The sequence below is a fragment of the Tiliqua scincoides genome, chromosome 4 (assembly GCF_035046505.1).
Source record: "Tiliqua scincoides isolate rTilSci1 chromosome 4, rTilSci1.hap2, whole genome shotgun sequence".
Lineage (NCBI taxonomy): Eukaryota > Metazoa > Chordata > Lepidosauria > Squamata > Scincidae > Tiliqua > Tiliqua scincoides.
In genome coordinates, this window is record NC_089824.1 from 208,092,742 (window position 1) to 208,106,399 (window position 13,658).

Genomic DNA, 13,658 nt, shown 5'->3' on the forward strand with positions numbered 1-13,658 from the left:
GTTGCAATCCTATCCACACTTATTTGGGAGTAAGCCCCATTGACTATAGTGGGACTACCTCTGACTAGATACACCGCAGACACTTGCCTATAAGTCGACCCCACAGATAAATTGAGGGCAGGTTTTGAGCCAACAATCATGGAATTTTCTATGACCCTTGGATAAGTCAGGGGTTAAACTTAGGGGGGTGTCTGACTACAGTTTTGTCTGATTTTACCCGAGGCCAGATTCTGAAAAATAACCTACCACTAATTGTTACCTAAGAACTGTAGTCTCTAATTTATTAAAAACATAGTAAAAGATCATAAAATACATTTTTATTCTTTTTTGGTACATTTTTTGATACGTTTCTGGTCTCCACCACCTTTTTGTAAACACTATCAGAGTAAGTGCACTGTAAACTACATACCAGTAAAACAGTGGTTGCCAACCTGGTATTCACATACTCCCAGGGACACTCAACAGGACCTTTAGGGGTAATTGAAAAAGAATGAAATAATGGCAGAAAAAGGCAGGCCATGCTCCAGAATGCCTTGCAAGGACTAGCAAGGCAGGAAGGGAGGTAGCTAGTTGGCTGTGAAAGCCCCACCAATAGCTAGTTTTTGGTCATCAATTCATCTATGAACCAGTGATTGAAAACCATCACAGTAAAAAAGCTGAAACATAATATGGAAAGTGATCAATCACCCAGAATTTCTCAGCACACTTCTGACGCAAAACAGTGCAAGGGCAGGGTCTTCTGTTCTTCAAACAGATGAAAAGAGAAAATATGTGGTGAATACATGAAGTCTGGGCTTTCATATGGAGGAGATGAGGGCTTGTCTTACTAATTACAAACATTTTGCTAATATGAAGGGTACAATTTATGGAAATGGGCTGCCAAGGGATATACAAGTGAAAAAGGTTGGGAACCACTGCAGGAGAACCATGAATCAAATCCACCTTTAAGGTGTCTGGTGTGTTAAGCCAGAAGCTCTACATACAACCCATAACTGAGAGTGTGCAATTCAATTCACAGCAGAGAGATGAGATATTTGCAACCCTTTTTACTCAGAAGTAGACCCACTGCTTTCCATGGGTGTTATTCTTAAGTAATGGTGCACTGAATTGTAGCCTGGGAAGGAGGGTCCCATCCTGGTGTTTCAAAGAACAGACCTGCTTTGCAGCATTTGCCAAGCAGAAGGAAGGAGAATAAAAGGTTAACTTTCGCTGGAATGTCCCTGGAAAGTAACTAGAGCAACTAAGGAGGTGCCTGCCTGAGCTGAGCAACAGCTCAGCTGAGAAAGGAAACTGTTCAGAGTTGAAAGGCTCTGCCCTCTGATTGACCCGGAGATCAGGCAAAGTGAGAATTGGAGCTTGATTACTTGGCAGTAATTTCACTACTATATCTACTATAGTACAGTACATGGGATTGGTCTCTTAGTTAGTTAGGCAGGCCAAGTGTCTGCATTTATTGGCTAGCATGAACATTTGGTATTATAAACAGTTAACCCCTGCTAACTGGGTAAGAGGCACTCTTTCAAGTGGGTGCTCCTCTTTTTAGCAGGGGGAGAGTAACTAGCCCACCTCACCCCAGCAGTGTCTTTTCTAGAGGCTGTCTGCTGGTTTTTCTGCATCTTATTAAATTGTGAGCCCTTTCTGGACAGGGAGCCATTAGTCATTTGATTTTTCTCTGTAAACCGATTTGTGAACTTTTAGTTGAAAAGTGGTATAATAATAATAATAATCAGAACAGCTGCACATTCCTGATCTTGTCTGATCTTGGAAGCTAAGCAGGGTCAGGCCTGGTTAGTACTTGGATGGGAGACCGCTTGGGAACACTGGGTGCTGTAGGCTTATACCATAGTCTTTCGAGACTGAAGGTTGCCAACCATAACCACTGCCTCACCAATCAGAACAGCAACTGTTACCCTGCAGATGCCTGATCTCATCTGAACTCGGAAGCTAAGCAGGGTCAGGCCTGGTTAGTACTTGGATGGGAGACCGCCTGGGAATACTGGGTGCTGTAGGCTTATACCATAGTCTTTCGAGACTGAAGGTTGCCAACCAATCAATCAGAACATTTTACATCATGTTATTGCACCACAAAGGATACTGGGCTTTTCTAAAAACACTGTTTGAAGTCTGGCAATGAGAATACTGTGTACAAAATGTTGCTCAAAGAAAAATCATTCCTGAGAGGAAGCTCCAGCCTTTTCAATAATGTAACATGAGCCCTGCTGCATCAGATCCAAGATCCTTCTAGCCCGGCATCCTGTTTCCATCATGGATGGACAGGTGCCTTTGGGCAATTCACAGGCAGGGCATGAAGGCAATGCCAGTTGTTTTTCAACAGTATTTGGTGTTTAGAGGTATACTGCCTTGGCACATGGAGGCTTTGCTTAGCTCTCATGCTAATAGCTACTGACTGACCTACTCTCCTCCATGAATTTGCCTAATACTGTTTTAGAGTCATTTAAAGCAGGAACGGCCCTCCCCTTGCTCTCTGTGAGAGTGATTTTGTAGGTCAGGACCAGGCTAAGAGCTAACTGAACTGAGGTGGTAGCCTGAAGCAGTGACTTATCAGGCAAAGATAAGTGGAGACAGCTTCTCCCCCTGAGCCCTCCTGCTACTCTGTAGCAACATAAAGCACCACTCCAAGGTTCCCACTGCATTTGAAAAGGAGGGGGTGGAATGGATCTGTGGAGAACAGGAGAGTGGTGAGCTAGACCATCTCCCACCTGCTTTGGATAGCATGGAACTGCCCTGCTACCTCAAACTATGTGTCTGTCTTTTTAGGAGGTGTGGCTTTAATATGCGCAGCACCCATCAAGCGGGTGAATCTAGCACCACCTGCACCACACCACTCTGATGCACCTTCACCATGACCTTTCCCACTGGTGACATTTTAGGAGCATTTAAAAAATCAGTATGAACATAAGTAGAGCCCCCCTGAATCAGGCCAAAGGCCCATCTAGTCCAGCTTCCTAGATCTCACAGTGGCCCACCAAATGCTTCAGGGAACACACTAGACAACAGACATCTTTTAATTTGCACTAAATTACCTTTTCACCTTTATTATTCTCGAGCATTCAAATGTTTGCACAATAGTGCTTAACAAAAATGGCTAAACACAAATTGTAATCTTGATAAAGTCGTTATTTTGGTGACTGCCAGTTTAGCATCGTATTTAATCTTTTTTCTTAGCCTTTTGCTGAGTAAGAACACATCTTTAGCCTCCCTCAGCCCAAAATAAAACATTTTTTTTAAGTATTTTAAAATAGTGTCATGCTCAGACGACCCTCCTTTCTCTATGTGGCCATGTCTTAGTCACTGGTGTGCACAAATGATAGGAGGACATACACTCAGAAACTACTGGAACCCACAAAATGTGAGCAATCTGTTGGTCTTCTGCAAGACTGTCCTCATTGTATACTGTGAAATATTGTAGAGTTAAACTGACCATGCTGGGCAAACAAAAGATATTTTCCCATGATACAGAACCTCCAATATTTGACATTCTAAGTTCATGCTGCGGCCCATTTCCCATGTAACCTTTTTCCTACAAGCAGATATGCTGCTCTAGCATGTGGTGGTAAATGCAGCAGGATTCTGAAAAAAGCCTCATGTGCAGACACCTTCTCCTAACATGTGAAGAGATGTTAATGTGAATTGGGGGGCTGTGGACGTAAACAGCAATGCAGTTAGGCCAGGTAAAGCAGTGGTAGCACCCCATCACCCAAGATTGTTCTTTATTCAAGACAACACAGGTTTTAAAATTTGTGATCATTTTCATTTAAACCATGAGAGCTTGTTCTTCACATAGGAATATTTCTACTTAACCCATTTTTGCCCGGCCCATAGATGTACACATTTGGTCCCTGTTGCGTATATGCAACATTGGAAGAAATGGCTTAAAAAGTAGTGCTGGGTGGTCTCCCCCCACCATTGCTGATCTCCAGCGGTATTGCTCCAGACTCTACTCACCTGCCAAAGTCTGGTCATCAAGGTGAATTTTGCAAGATTCCTAACACCCTCACACTGACTTTATCTCTTATGACTGTGAGCTTGGCATGGCTTTTAAAAGGGGTAAGTTAATTTTAGAATGATAGATTCTGGTGCCAAAGGATCTCAGGCTGCAGCAGAATACTAGATAAACCAGCACCAATTTGTTAAAGTCATTCAACAGCAACATGATTCAGGGTGCAGCAAGGCAATTTGGGGAGAAAAAAGAGCAATAGCAATAGCTGTTCTCTCCCTATATGTATAAAGGTCAACAGTTATCTGGATGTGTCCCTATCAGTGGTGTAGCTAGAGGGGGTGCAAAGCACTAAGTTTTGCAGGGAGCCTCACTGCAGCGTGCAAGCAGCCCCTCCCCTTCAGAGTCATTCTGGCTGGGGGGGGGAGCAAAACGGAGGTGTAGTCCTTATTTACCTGTTTTTTTTGGTAATTGTCCCTGGTAAATCAGTCTTGTTGTTTTGCTCTGTTTTTGACTTTAGAGATTGTTAAAAAAAATTATAAATGAGTTTTTAAAATTGTCATTTTCAGGGTTCTTTCCATCCCCCAGGATCTCTGGAAACAAAATCTTGGAGTGAGAGGGTGATGATTATATCTAGTAGTGCACCTGTATATAAATGCACATGCACATTAAAGAACAATGCACAGCCTGCCATGTCAAACACTGCAGCTGCCGATAACCTCTTACAGGACATTTATGTTTTCCAGATGTATCTTTCATCAAAAGAGCAGTCTGCTGAACAGAGGGTGACAGAGGTTGGCCAGGTGGGGCACTGCCCAAGGGCCCATACTCACTGGAAGTCCCACCTGGCCAGCCTGACCCTAACCCTTGAAGCGTTAGCACCAGTGCCCCCTTTGGGGGGCAGGCTTAGAGTGCCTTCTTTGCCCCAGGATTTCCAGCAACCTGATGCCGAAACTGTACCTGCTTGTTAAAATCAGGAGAAGATTGGTGATTGCTGAGAAACAAATATACTACACAGGTGACATAGAGCTTTGTTGGAATGAGAACTGAGCTGATACAAGAGGATCCCTATTTTTAGCTGTGAATTGGAGGATATGTCACTACCATAAAGAAGAACAGATGTCCTTCGTAAAGCAGAAAAGTAAAGAATGCAGTATATTGTGCAGGCAATTAAATCACACCATATTTTTATAACTCTATCCTGCAGGTTATAAACCTGTGTTCTTACTTTTCAAGTTATGCATTCCAAAATGAATGGCTTTCAGGAGCACTCCCTTGTCAGCGATTCACAGTGTAGAATCACTTTACTAAATAGGAGTCCTTGATATAGTAGAGTGCTTCCTTAACCCACTTTGCATTATATCTTGACCCACAAGTGTGAGGAATTCTGCTGGGTGGTCTCTGCAGGTGTGCAAAAGGCTATACAAGAGAACTAGCTGAAGAGGTGGAATGCGTTTGCCACAGAGAAGGCTGCTAGAGGAAGTGGACTAATGCACACTCTGGCCTTCAAGAGTCCCTGGAAGGTATGCTACAACACCTGAAGGATTTCAGATCTATAAACTATTTTTGGCAACATGTTGTAGGAGCATAATTCCATTCACTGATATTTCAGGGTCAAGGTGCCCTTTCCCCAACTCATCTAGCGCTCTATTTTATTTCTTCCTTGTTATACATGAATCTGGAGCAAGGTACACCTTGATCTCTCCTGATCTTCTCTTCTGGCAGACGAATACATTTATGTACTGCAAGGACAAATCAGGAGACTTTCTGTGCAACTAAGACTGGAGGCCCTTCAGTATTAACAGTCTTGTCTATGCTCACAGTGGTGGCTTCCAGACTCACACTGACACCTGGCTAACGGCACAGATGATTTAATAGGGTAGGTAAGCCATAAAGGACTGCAGTGACCTGAGGCTGGGATGTAAGATGAGGACCTCCCCAAAGGGTGGAAAACAAAGTCTTTAACTGGACCTCTGTGGCTGCCAGTCCAATAGCAGCACTCACAGGTGGAATAGTGCACTAGCCCTTCTATGGCTCGCAACAACAAGCTACCATCAGCAAGTAAGAACCTTGCATTCCAGCTCTTTGCTGGGCCTTCACTACACCTCCCAAACTGACTCTCAGGCTCGCTCTCTCACTCTCTTAGTCCTGCTGATTTCCTCCTTGTTCCAAGCTCTCCTCCCTCTAGCAAGACCTCTCCCATGCTGTTCAAGTCAGAGCCACACAGGTCACAGCACGGGCCACGTAGTTCAGAGGCTCAGCAGTTCTATTACAATAACAAAATTTACTCCAGACTTGTGTGCAAAGTGGTAGCTCACTAGCAGTTCAAGACAGGACCAACCGACTTGTGACGGGGCTAGAAGCCGCACATTGAATTGGGGCCGAGAACTGTTGCGGAAGACTCCTCCAGGTTAAAGAAGACCTACATGGAGGGTGAGCAAGGAGACAGTGTGGGATGTAATGGACAGGACTGCCATGTTCCACCTCTCCATGCCCATTGTCTACAGCAGCAGCTGAGTGTGCACGGAGAGCAAGGACCATAAAGTCAACAAACAAAGTCATAAAAGGAAAAAAGGTTGGATTTGGGAAGTTAATGAAACAGATGGCACCAAGCAAGCCAATATTCTCTCAGGGTCACCTGAAGTGTGGGGATAATGTTGATGTACCTCGCAAGACTGTTGTGTTAGTAGAGGATTTAGAGCTCCCCTCATTTAGGAAACCTGAGGTGAAAATGTGACAGCAGAGATAATACAATGTTATACATGTTAGTACGTTCAGAAGTGTTCATAGTTAAAATCTCCTCAGACTGCCTATGAAAGATCAGAGTACGGGGGATACTGGTGTGTAAAAGGGTTAATCTGTTTCATTAAGGTTTCCCACAAAAGTCAACTGTAAGAATGCCAATATAGTGGGTCTTCTTTATCTGTGGGTTCAGCTTTGACCCAACACGGGTTTTACACCTGTGGCTGGAGGGCCCACGGAGGACATCCCAGCACCTTCCGGGGAATGGAAGTGCCTTCCAGTTGGATCCAGAAGGCTTACTGAGGTCCGGAGAGGCTGTGCGCGGCCTCTCTGGGCCTCAGAACACTTCAGGACATGCCCAGAAGACAATTCTGGTTGTGTCCAGAGTTCCTCATGGCCCAAGCCCATAGATTCAATTACACAGGCCAACACACATTTTGCTTCCTTAAACGTTACACCAATTCCTGGGTATATTTGGGGTGCCTATTCCAAAAATGGCATCCGTTTTGCCCTATCACGTCTAGTTTTGGAGACACAGCATAGCCTCTTTAGTGAATAGTTCAAGCAGCTTCCTCATGAGGAAGACTACACCATGGCTTCCTCATGAGGAAGCTGCTTGAACCATTCACTAATGAGGCTGCTATACTATATCTCCAAAACTAGATGCGATAGGGCAAAACAGATGCCATTTTTTAAATCGGCACCCCAAATTCATATCAAACCACCATAAAATTTGGGAAAAACTTTTCTGACCTTCAATTTTGTAGGCCTGTGTTATCTGTGGGTTTTGGTGTGTGCGTGCATCCAGGAATGGCAGCCACAAAGTGTATTATGCTGGCGGAATATGCATTCTGCCAGCATAATGCACCCATAGGATTGGGCTGTTAGTGCTGTTCCACAACTCTGGCGCTAATGCAAGGCTTCTCATAATGCAGAGCTTCAGTTTATCTGCGATTGCACAACAGTACAATCCATACAAACAAAACTGAAAATGACACTGAAATTCAGAGTAAAATAGTTGGGGAAGGAGGGCTGTAGATCAGTGCTTCTCAAACTGGGTTGCGAGCCAATTTCAGGTGGGTTCCCATTCATTTCAATATTTTATTTTTGATATATTAGACTTGATGCTGCCATGGTATATGACTGCATTTGGGCAAATGTTATAGATCTGTACTTTTAACAGGCTACTATGTGTATGCTCTGAGCAATGATAGTAAATGGGATGTACTCCTGGGTAAGTGTGAGTAGGATTGAGTAGGATGACAACTCTTCATTCTTCAAAATAGCCTTTTTTCTCAGCCTGGCAGCAGGCTTTGTACTTTTTGGGAAGCGTGGCAGTCACTGCAACACTCACTTCTATATTTCGGTAATCAGGTTGTAGTTCTTAAAACTGGATTTCCCCTAAGCACTTCTCCCCAAAAGTGAAACACTATTTGTATCAACATTCCAAGTTGCCATATTTCTAAATGGCCTTTGTATGCCAGCTCTGTGCCTCATTCAAGTGTGGTTTTTGTCACTGCTGAGCTGCAATGGGCATTGTTGCGTGGCAGTATGCAAATCCTACTTAAAAATAGCTCCCAGGAGGAAATGACCAGTATCTCCAGCTCTGTCAATTTCTAAGGCTCCCAAACAATTAGACCAGCAAACAAATACTTTTGTACAATCAGAGTTTACTTTTGAAATGCATCCATTTCATTTTTTCATCACAACCGCAGGAGAATTTCAGAAAAGAGAGTAAGTTAAAAATGATACCTTTATTCCCTCTAGTGGGTTGTCATGTAGATATAATGGTATCCCATGTGAATTCTTCTCCTCCACCCTCCTCTGGCTGTCTCTCACTCTCTGTGTCTTCTGCAAAACCAAGAACCTCCCTCATTAGCCCTTTGATCATATTTACAGAGAAACAAGATACAAATGGCACTTTCCTCTGGGTAGTGAGGTGATCTTATCCAACCCAAAATTAAGAAACCAATCCAGATGTCAAGTTGGCAAATGAAACTGTTTTTTAATTCATGCCACTGCTGGTGTTTCCTTGAAGAAACATTGGAGGATATATAGTAAATAGATATATATGCATAATCTCATACATATCTATTGGAATTTTTATATTCCAACCATTCCAAATGGATGTCGCTAGTTTTAATTGTTTTACATCCTTTTAAAATGGTAGTGTGGAAAGCGGTTACACATAAACAGCTGTCTCAAAAGATACAGTATATACATTGGCTTTTGACTTCGTTTTTGTTTTTATTCCAGCATGTTTGCTAGGTATAATTTTAACATACTGGTATTTATTTACTCATTTTGTATTCTGCTTTTCTCCCCAAAGGGCACCCAAAGTGGCTTACAGAGCCATAAAAATCACATCTAAAACTATGGTTCACAACTTTCAAACAACTTTAAAATATTGCAGATATAAACACTCAAACAACCTTAAAGTGTTACAAATAAGACACAGACCAGCAGCAGCAGCCATCTTTTAAGAAAGGGCAAGGCCTATAAAATCTAATCCTTATGACATCCCAATAAAAACCCACAGACACCTAATTTTAAAAAAATTTGTGAACAAAAGGCTACGTCTTTTGGCCCTATAACAGAGGTCTTCAAACCCCAGCCCGGGGGCCAGACGCGGCCTGCGTCGAGGCTCTGTCTGGCCCGCAGCCAGGCTCTTCTCCTCTCAAAGCCTCCGGCCCACTTGACCGAACATGATTGGAGCTGTGCTCTGGATGCATCTGGAGGGTGTTTTAAGGGCCAGAGAGATTGAATGAATGAGCCCATTCATTCACTCATCTAAATTCCATCTCTTATTTATATAAATTTTATATTTAAATTTTTTTCTGACCCTCTACACCATGCCAGATATTTGATGTGGCCCTCTGGCCAAAAAGTTTGGAGACCCCTGCTCTATAAGATTGGTGCCACTACTGAGATAGTAGTGGCTCATAGGATAGATAGGGGGCTGGGGATAAGAATAGGCCCTCAGTTTGGCTGTACTTGTCGTAAGAGGCGACTAAACAGCCACCGGGTAGATGGGGCTCGTCAGCCTGGGAAGGCAGCTCATCTGAGAGAAGGAAAACTCTGATCCCAAACCTCCACTGCCTTGTGGCTACATCCAGTTATGGAAAAGGCTTCAGGAGTCAACCTCGAGGCAAAATCCGGAGCCGGAGTCCCTGAGGCAGTTCATGGCTGAACACAGTCACGTTCTGGCAACTCCTGCGATGCCGCTGGAACCAGCTGTATTGGCCTCTGCTTTCCATTGGACCATTTCAGCGACGTGGAGAGGGGGGATTTGCTGCATGGGTAACAGCCTATCCTCCATACCTACTTTACCCAGGCTTCGTGCACTGGACAGGACACTCTGTTCCAGAACCTCCATTCAGAGCGTGACACCATAGTCTTCCGAGACTGAAGGATGCCAACTACTGAGAAGGCCTGTTTCTACATGTGGCAAGTAATGCTCAACTGCTTTTATTTTTATTTTTTTAAAGTTGTACCTTACTGAGACATTCCTTCTTTTTTGCCCTCTGCATGGAATCTTTTGTGAACCTTTCTTTTTTCTTTCAAGGCCTCTGCAAACTTGCCTACCTTTAAGTCTGACCTTTGGCTTACTTCTTTGAGCTGCCGTTTATCGGAGCATGCCCCATTGAACACAGTGGGGCTTAATTCTGAGGAAAAATGTATAGCAGTGGTTCCCAAACCTTTTCAACTGACAGCTTATATACATATTATATATATATATATATATATATATATATATATATATATATATATATATATATATATATATATAATTTTAAATCAATTTAAAAATAAATAAATAAATAAAAATAAAAGATTAACAAGTCGTGAGTTCCTGCACCTTTTTTTTTTTTTTTTTTTTTTTTTTTTACAAAAAAAGCACTGGCTTCCATGATCTACTGGGTCATTGGCTGTGGCTCCGCATTAGGGCTGCAATCCTATACATTGTATAGGGTGGCAAGTTTTTCACGAGCCTTCAGCGGCTCCCCTGGCCAGGGAGCCACACCTGTTTGAGGACCACTGATATATTGGATTTCAGCCCACACATTCACTCCCACTTGTTATCCCTGTATCCAGGAATCTTTTATCCATGAATTCACTTATCCAAGGATCAAGATTCACTTCCCCTCCGGTGGGTCATCTGAGCCCAGAAGAGGCCGCACACATCTGTCTGCAGCCTCTGCTGGGCTCAGACTGAGCCTTAAAGTAGAAAAAAAATTCACTTCTATTTTTTGAAAAACCAGAAGTGACTTTTTTTTTTTTACTATAAGGCTCAGTCTGAGTCTGGCAGAGGCCATGAACGTACTCTGCTGGGCTCACACAACCCTCTGGAGACAAGGGGAGTGTAGCTCCCTTCGCCTCTGGAGGGCGGAGGGGTAGAGTTTGCCCGTATCAGTTATTTCACTTAACCGTGGAAGGTTCCGGAATGGAACTCCCAGGGATACGGGGGTACACCTGTACCTGTAGTTGCATTGGCGCATATTTACCTCTCTCTGCCCTTGTCTCTTTCTCCTCCTCCTTTGGTCGCTTCCCACATTGGCTATTTCAGATTGTAAGCTGTTTGGTGGCAGAGACCAGTCTGTTTTTGCCAATGTCATTCTGTAATGTGCCATGTATACTGATGGCACTGTACACAAACATAAATAAAAATATGCAATAATTGGTTAAGGGTTGAGTCAGATAGCTGTTCTAACCTGTTCTTAGTTTGAAACATAGTTGTGAGGTCTTCTAACTGATTGATTGCTTTCAAAGTGTTGCGGCAATTTTAATTCTATGAATGAAACACAGAAAGTAAAATCAAATGGATAAAATATAAATAGAAGAGAATAGAACAGACTGATTGATTGGTGAATAGCAGGAACAACATTTAAAACACAATGATCCTGTATTTATGCGGCAATAGCTATTTACTATTGTGCAATGTTGTTTTAGTCCTTTCTATTGTTGATTAGTGAGTAATAACAACAACATAAAAATAAGATTTTTTAAAAATGCTTTGGTGGCTATATATTGTACAATTCTGTTTGCAGATGTTTAATTTTACCCTCTGTGTCTCTTCCTATCAGACTGAGATTGAAGCAATCCTTTCCAAACAATTAATTAATTAGGAATCCTGACACAACCATTACAATTCCATTGCAGGTTTTATGGATGCTGTCTCATGTGATAGGATTTCACGCTTTTATTTAATTCTTCATTGTTAGGCTCTTGAAGCGTGTTGCCTGAGAAATGGGTTAAAACACAGAATAAATACATACATTTTATTACTTGACCTCAAATATGTGTTTATTAAATACACTGTTTTATGAAAGTGGGTTGTTGCCACCACCCCAGCTTCTCAGTCCATGTGTTCCTGTTCGTGGAAAATATCTAATTTCCATACAGAAGTTGTATCTTCTTTGTGTTGCTCTCTTCCACTGTCCCTAATGCTAAAACTTCTACATTCTTAGGCTACAGAAAATCTAAGAAAGGACTGTATTAACATATCAATGGGACTCACCCTCCAGGAGCCTAGAAATGAAGACAATACAGTATTTGCATCTCCATTTGTTAACAATGGAAGCACAGAGTGCTGGTATCCAGTCACTAAAATCTTTTGTAAGAAGAGAAGTCAAGACTCACAAAGGAAAAAGCTCTGTGTACATTGATGGCAATAAATAAATAAAAACAACAGTTGCAGCAGCAGGGACAACAATAATGAATCTGTTACAGTCATGCCCGCAGAAATACAAGACCGAAATTGTGCTTGCTCTCATAAATAATAATAATAACAACAACAACAACAACAACAACAACAACAACAACAACAACAACAACAACAACAACAATAATAATAATAATAATAATAATAATAATAATAATAATAATAATAATAATAATTATTATTGATGATGATGATGATGATGATGATGATAGATTTACTGATTGATAATTGATTGAAATCCCAGCAGGCATCTTCTCCGTTTTCTCTCATAAATACACATCAAAAGCACATCTGTGAATTTCATGCTCATTTTCCCTAACAAATAATGGAATAGAAGAATAGGGGAAGCATAGGCCATAAAGGATGGAAGGAAGCCTTCTCATTACGGTGCTCGAGAATTACTGGGGTTGACTTACTTGCAGTACAACAGAACTACTTATCTGCTTTTCTCACGTCACCTAGGCCTAAGCCAGCAGCTTTATAAGACCAGGTGGAACCCAACTGGCTCTGTGACCCCTGAATTACTGCAATATCACTGTGGCTGTTGGTGCTTCTAATGGCACAGAGGTTCATTCTCCTGGATAATACTGCTTCGATATTCTTGGTGCCTTACATTATTTTTCCGTCTTGCATAGACAAGATAAGTTCAGTTTGTCTTGCAAGTTTCTACAGTACTTCAAGCTGCACGGAGTTTTGTACCTGGCTCCTCTTATTTTTGACAGAATGGGGGCTCCCAACAGCACAACCAGACTTGTTGCAATAGATATGTGTGTTTTCTGATGAGTTTGTTTTGGAGAACTATTGTCTATGATATATGCCTTCCGTTTCCCCTCCAACCTGGAAGACTTTTGGACATTTTTAAAATGTTTTAAAGCCATTCTGAGCTCGTGACACAGAGTGGGATATAAAACCAATAAATAAACACACATCAAGTTGTTGATTTACACCAGGGGTGCCCAAACCCTGGCCCTGGGGCCACTTGTGGTCCTCGAGGACTCCCAATGTGGCCCTCAGGGAGCCCCCTCCAATGAGCCTCTGGCCCTCCAGAGACTTGCTGGAGCCCACACTGGCCCAATGCAACTGCTCTCAGCGTAAGGGCAACTGTTTGACCTCTCACGTTGAGGCACAGTGACCTTTGACCCTAGACCTGGATAACCCAGTAGAGTATAAACAGAGCACTAAGGGCTCCCTCCACTGCTTACTGTTTCACGTCTGTGATGCAGTAGCAGCAGCAAA

The 13,658-nt window shown here is 42.5% G+C and overlaps 1 pseudogene; it reads left to right on the plus strand.

Annotated features, from left to right (window-relative positions):
- Window positions 1–1,895: 1,895 nt before the first annotated feature.
- On the plus strand, window positions 1,896–2,012 carry LOC136650808 (5S ribosomal RNA; annotated as a pseudogene).
- Window positions 2,013–13,658: the final 11,646 nt, after the last annotated feature.